Source organism: Pongo abelii, chromosome 10, assembly GCF_028885655.2.
Source record: "Pongo abelii isolate AG06213 chromosome 10, NHGRI_mPonAbe1-v2.0_pri, whole genome shotgun sequence".
NCBI lineage: Eukaryota > Metazoa > Chordata > Mammalia > Primates > Hominidae > Pongo > Pongo abelii.
This window is the reverse complement of record NC_071995.2, coordinates 53,304,972-53,311,839: the sequence shown is the minus strand read 5'-3', so window position 1 is coordinate 53,311,839 and position 6,868 is coordinate 53,304,972. Positions and strand designations below refer to the sequence as shown.

Sequence of the window (6,868 nt, the reverse complement as noted above, 5' to 3'; positions counted from 1 at the left end):
ATTCTCAAACTGTGGTCCCTTGTAACATCAGCAGGAACTCAGAAGTGCCACTCTGGGGGCTTTTGGGTTGAGGCCCAGCAATTAGTGTTTTAATCAGCCCTACAGGTGATTCTGATGCATGCTAAAGCTTGAAAATCACAGTTTTAGAGGTAGACATGTGAAAACAATGATGGGAAAAATAATTCAAACTCTCTTGCTTCACTTCAGCTGGGACAAACAAAGGTATCAAGCCAAAGTAAACTGTGAATGGTTTTATTTAAAAATATCTATTTCTATTTTCTCAAATTGATTGTCATTTTTTGATTGGCAAGTTCATGCTAATCAAAGTGTTAAGTGGGAATGCAAGTCGATGAGTCAGCCATCCAAGAATATACACTCTGCAAGCTCTAAGCCTGTATTTAGTCTCAAACCACCCCTCTGCACACTACAAAGATTTTGGTATAATGTATCACATCTAAAGAAAGGCACAATGTATTTCCCACTCATTGAATCCAAAAGCTGGACCTTCTTTTCTTTTTTTTTTGAGATGGAGTTTCACTCTTGTCACCCAGGCTGGAGTGCAATGGCGCCATCTTGGCTCACTGCAACCTCCACCTCCCAGGTTCAAGCGATTCTCCTGCCTCAGCCTTCTGAGTAGCTGGGATTACAGGCACCCACCACCATGCCCGGCTAATTTTTGTATTTTTAGTAGAGACAGGTTTCACTATGTTGGCCAGGCTGGTCTTGAACTCCTGTCCTCAGGTGATCCAGCCTGCCTTGGCCCCCAAAGTGCTAGGATTACAGGCATGGGCCACTGTGTCCGGCCCTGGACCTTATTTTCTAATGTTAAGTTTGAGTTCTGGGTTTAGTTGGGCAAGAATTTCTCTCAGCTGCCATCAATCCTGGCTGAAGTTAATCCCTTTCCATCACTGACCCGGGGAAAAAAATCACCAAATTTACTTACTATCTGTTAAAAATTCAAAAAGGAAGCAGATGATCAAGTCATTGAACAAAAAGCTACATGGATTAGACAAGAACATATAACTTGGCTCTAAGATGATGGAGAAGGAAAAGACATCTCATGGGTGGCTTCTCCTTAAGAGAAATGGGAATCTCAGCTTATTAGAAAAAACAATTTGGGAGGTTACTACTTTAGCTCAGAGACTGTAAACTAAACCTCTGTTGAGCAGGGGTGTGTGTGTGTGTGTGTGTGTGTGTGTTTGTGTGTGTACATGCACAAAGAGGAGCAAGAAGGGATGATTGGAGCAGGAATCATGTCTTCAAGTCTTCAACAACTTCCCACTGCAATCGATAAGGCCACGCCATAGAGTTTGATGTCAATGGCAATGCTCTGTGATGTCCACAACCACTGCCTTCTTCCAGCTGAAGAGGAAGTATCCTGTACCGGCCCCTGCTGCTACTGCAATGCAGAGGTACCCATTGTAGGTCATGAAGATGAGCATGAGGAAGTAGCTTATGACCAGCTGGATGATGTGCAGCACTGTTTGCAGGAGGTGAGGAAAGCTCAGCATCTGTTGCCCAACAGTTTTGTGTGTCTCCATAAGGATGGTTCCATTTGGTCCTGGGACAGGCATGGAATTGTAGTGAATGCTGACTTGTGACTTATGCAGCAGGCTGTCTCAGGCTATCTTGAGTCCTTCATAGAACATTGCTAGTAAAAACACTGCCACAAAAGCTCCAGCCATTTCTCCAGCTGTATTGATCACCAAACCGGAAAACAGTAGTTCCACATTCTTAAAGCCAAAGTAGAAGGTCATAGGCATCATCATCATGCTGCTGTCTCCTCCACCATGGCAGTGTGAGGCTGAAGTGGTTGGGTGATGGTGAGACGGTTGCATGGTACTGTTGGAGTCCATATAGCTCATCCCCATATGGTGGAGATGATCCATTTTTTCCAGGAAAAGTTGAGAGTCAGCAGAAGATTCTTCCCAGGTCAAGTCCAGCCACTAGCGCCTCTCTCTCCGAATCCTAACCCATCACCCCCTCACGACTCTTTGAATGGCCCCTCCACTTCTACCCGGCTCGACGTGTCCACCACTGCCACTGAGGCCAAGGATTTCCCGCCCCCTTGGGCAATCTTTTTTAAAGTGTCCTTGTAGACTGCACTGGAAGCAAGCCCTATTAGGCATTCGATTTGCCTAGCCTTTCCCTCTTCCAGAGCCTCCAAAGTCTGCTTGCCTGAGGGTCATGACTAAAGCAGTGGCCTTTTATTTATTTATTTATTAATCCCGTTTGTCCTGTTCCGCCTGATCCTCCTGATCACTGTTATAAAAAAATGGAGGTTGCCAAGTTCAATAGGGTTTCTAAATTTTGCTCTAGGCCTGAAGTGGATTTTTGAAGTTTTTTTCTAACGTCTGCAGCTGACTGAGTGATAAACTTATCCGTTAAGATTAGTTGAACTTCAATAGAGTCAGGTGACAGAGAGGTATGCTTTCTCAATGCCTCTCTTAGTCTCTCCAGAAAGGCGGTACAATTTTCTCCCTTTCCCTGTGTTATAGTGGACATCATTGAAAAATTTATAGTCTTCTTCCTAGTTTTCCTTAGTTCTTCCAGCATGCAAGTTAGCAAATGTCTGAGGCACCAATCTCCATGTTCAGATTCTGTGTCCCAATGAGGGTCTACACTGGGAACTGCCTGCTGGCCTGTGGGGAATCATTCTCTTTCCTCTGTTGTCATCCTATCATTGACCTGACTGAGATACCAGAGATCGCCAAACTCTCGGGCTGCAGTTATGGCAGCACTTCTCTCATTTGGGGTTAGTGTCTGATTTAGCAGTAACATTATATCTCTCCAAGTCCAATCAAAGGATTATCCTAATGCTTGTAAAACATCAATATAGCCATCAGGGTTATCTGAGAATTTACCTAGGTCTATTTTAATTTGTTTCAAGTCTGAGAGGGAAAAAGGTACATACACTCTGATTGTGCCAAATTCTCCAGAATACATCTTAAGGGCATTTTTGCCTTGGGGGGAACATTTCCCATTTGAAAAAAAGAACATAGGGATGCCGGCACCCCTAGTCATTTTCCAATGAGCATTAGTCCTAGAGTGTCTTCTATGGTCATAATGCTTATTCCTTTCCAGGGTGCGTAACCACCCATGGACCTGTGCTTATCAGATTAGTTATGCTCACGGATACAGCAGTCCTGCACCTGTTTTCCTGCCTTTCTTGACCACAAAGAAAGGGGTCTGGGCTTCTGGATTCTAGTGATCCTTTACCAGATTGCCTAACATTGCCTTTGCACTCAGGCATGAATTCTAGAGCTGGGCTGGGTTCCTGAGTATTTTATAACAACCCAGCTGCCCCATCAAGATGAGCTCCCATAAACAGCAGTTCTTACTCAAATTTGTTTCAGAGTGGGTGTAGGTAACTTTTTGAGTCAGGATTGAGATAGAGTTTTTTTGATTCTGTGAGTACTTTAAGGCTTGGCTGAGTGCAAACAGCTCGCATGTTTGGGCAGACCAATTTTTAGGCAATTTGCCTAACTGCTTCTATAAGGGTTTCCCTATCAATTACTGAACATTTTTTTTTTCTCCCCTCAATCTCCCCGGAGGAAACATCTATCACCCTGTCCTGAAGGGAGTTCCTCCTAGGTCTTGTCTGACCTTCATATGGTAATTAAGATTTAAATCCCTCATTAGGAAACCTGCTGGGTTAAGGGAATTTTCAGTGGTTAATTTTTTTAAAATTTATTTTATTTTATTATTATTATACTTTAAGTTTTAGGGTATATGTGCACAATGTGCAGGTTTGTTACATATGTATACACATGCCATGTTGGTGTACTGCACCCATTAACTCATCATTTAGCATTAGGTATATCTCCTAATGCTATCCCTCCCCCCTCCCCCCACCCCAAAATAGTCCCCAGAGTGTGAAGTTCCCCTTCCTGTGTCCATGTGTTCTCATTGTTCAGTTCCCACCTATGAGTGAGAACATGCGGTGTTTGGTTTTTTGTTCTTGTGATAGTTTGCTGAGAATGATGGTTTCCAGTTTCATCCATGTCCCTACAAAGGACATGAACTCATCCTTCTTTATGGCTGCATAGTATTCCATGGTGTATATGTGCCACATTTTCTTAATCCAGTCTATCACTGTTGGACATTTGGGTTGGTTCCAAGTCTTTGCTATTGTGAATAGTGCCGCAATAAACATACGTGTGCATGTGTCTTTATAGCAGCATGATTTATAGTCCTTTGGGCATATACCCAGTAATGGGATGGCTGGGTCAAATGGTATTTCTAGTTCTAGATCCCTGAGGAATCGCCACACTGACTTCCACAATGGTTGAACTAGTTTACAGTCCCACTAACAGTGTAAAAGTGTTCCTATTTCTCCACATCCTCTCCAGCACCTGTTGTTTCCTGACTTTTTAATGATCGCCATTCTAACTGTTGTGAGATGGTATCTCATTGTGGTTTTGATTTGCATTTCTCTGATGGCCAGTGATGATGAGCATTTTTTCATGTGTTTTTTGGCTGTATAAATGTCTTCTTTTGAGAAGTGTCTGTTCATATCCTTTGCCCACTTTTTGATGGGGTTGTTTGTTTTTTCCTTGTAAATTTGTTTGAGTTTATTGTAGATTCTGGATATTAGCCCTTTGTCATATGAGTAGGTTGCAAAAATTTTCTCCCATTCTTTAGGTTGCCTGTTCACTCTGATGGTAGTTTCTTTTGCTGTGCAGAAGCTCTTTAGTTTAATTAGATCCCATTTGTCAATTTTGGCTTTTGTTGCCATTGCTTTTGGTGTTTTAGACATGAAGTCCTTACCCATGCCTATGTCCTGAATGGTATTGCCGAGATTTTCTTCTAGGCTTTTACTTCTGTAAGAGGAATCCAATTTTTTTTTGGTTGCATCATTAAAAGCTTGTTTCACTTGCTTGTTTCTCAAGATATAAATAAAGGGATTAAATAATGGCATGAGCACAAATGTAGTGAGCACAGATACCCCTTTATTGATGGCCACCTCTTCTTTGGTGGAAGGCTTGATGTAGATGAAAATGCAGCTACCATAGGTGATAGAAACAAAATCATTTGAGAAGAACAGGTTGAAAAAGTTTTTTTCTTTGTTGATCAGAGGGGAATTTGAGAATTGTTTTGATAATGTATACATAGGAAAGAATCACCCCATTAGTGTAATAATGAATGTCAATACTGCACATATTATAACCATTTGTTCTATAAACCATGTATCTGAGCATGAAATCTTAAAAAGAGGAGATGCATCACAGCCAAAATGATCAATGACATTGGAGTCACAGAATTCCAGCTGGAGGTCCATACCCAGTGGTGTGATGATAATCATCAATCCAGAGATCCAGCAGCAGAGGACAAGGGTGGCACAGACTCCATGGTTCATGATGGTCATGTAATGCAGGGGCTTACAGATGGCCACACAGCGGTCATAGGACATGGCAGCCAGGAGAAAAAACTCAGTGGTCCCAAAGAGCCCAATAAAAAAAATTTGACTGGCATAAGCATTATAAGTTATGGTATTGTCCCTTGTTGATAAGCTGTACAGGAATCTGGGAATACAGACAGTTGTGAATGAGATTTCTAAGAAGGAGAAGTTTTGTAGGAAAAAATACATAGGTGTTTTAAGAGGGAATCCATCAGGGTTAGAATGATAATGGTCAGGTTTCCAGTGACACTCAGGATGTATGTCAGAAATAAAAAAATAAAAACCAGAACTTGCAGCTGTGGGTCATCTATAAGTCCCCCCAAAAAAATCTTTTTATTTCTGTGTGATTTCCCATAACTACTTTGATATTTTAGGCAATCTTATCTAAAAATTCAAAGTGAAAATATCTAAACAGGAGAAAGGAAATAAATAGGCAAAAATTAATGAAATAGAAGACAGAAAAACAAGGATTAATGGAGTCAAAAGATAATTCTAAAAGATGACGAGTAATATTGATAATATTTTTGAGAGACTAATCTAAAAAAAGAGAAGATGCAATTTATAAGATATGAGACCAGTGACATTAATAAGGATAATATTGATATTAAAAAGTTAAAATTGAATGTATTGGAAACCATGTAGATTCAGCAAATTACATAAAGTTGACTAATTCTTCAAAATATATAATTTACCAAGGCCCACTCAAGCTGAAATATCAAACTATATACTGTATATTCATTAAAATAAATGAATATATGCTTAAATAGCCAAACAAGGAGAACTAAGAATAGTTTAATTATTGATTTCTACCACACATTTAAAAGCAAAACATTTACCAGATCTATATAAGTTCTCTTATAAAACTGATTGTTGAAAATAAAAATTATAACACCTGTTGGAATTTCCAATATACATAGACATAATATAAATGATAACAATAAAAAAGGGTGAGGAGTAAAGTATCCCATATAGTCATAAAGTTTCTACATTCTCTCTCAAGTAGTAAAACATTTATTTTAAATGACTCTGTGAAACGTTACATGTTTTTGTTATTTCTAGACTAGACACATGTACCGAAACACAAACTGTTAAGGAAAGATACAGTAAAAAACACATTAGATTAACGAAAATGGAATACTGTAACTACTCAATTGAAGGCAAGAAAATGAAAACAAAAGAAGTTAAACAACAAAGGTAATGAATGAAAATCAACTAATGAAATGATAGGTTTAAGTCCAAACTTGTAAATAATTACATTTAATATAAATGATCTAAACACACCGATTAAAAGACAGAGATTATTAGATTTTTAAAAATAGCCCAACTAGATGTTGTATATAAGAGCTTCAATTCAAATGCAGTGCCATAAGTGGTTTAAAAATGAAAGAATAGAAAAAGAAATACCATGCAAACAATAATCAAAAGTATACTGGAGTGGTTATATTAATATTGGACAAAGTAGATTAA

General features: G+C 39.4%; 2 pseudogenes; both read right to left on the bottom strand.

Annotated features, from left to right (window-relative positions):
- Positions 1-723: 723 nt before the first annotated feature.
- Positions 724-2,030, bottom strand: LOC100939207 (high affinity copper uptake protein 1-like; annotated as a pseudogene).
- Positions 1,985-5,756, bottom strand: LOC112135819 (olfactory receptor 6C2-like; annotated as a pseudogene).
- Positions 5,757-6,868: the final 1,112 nt, after the last annotated feature.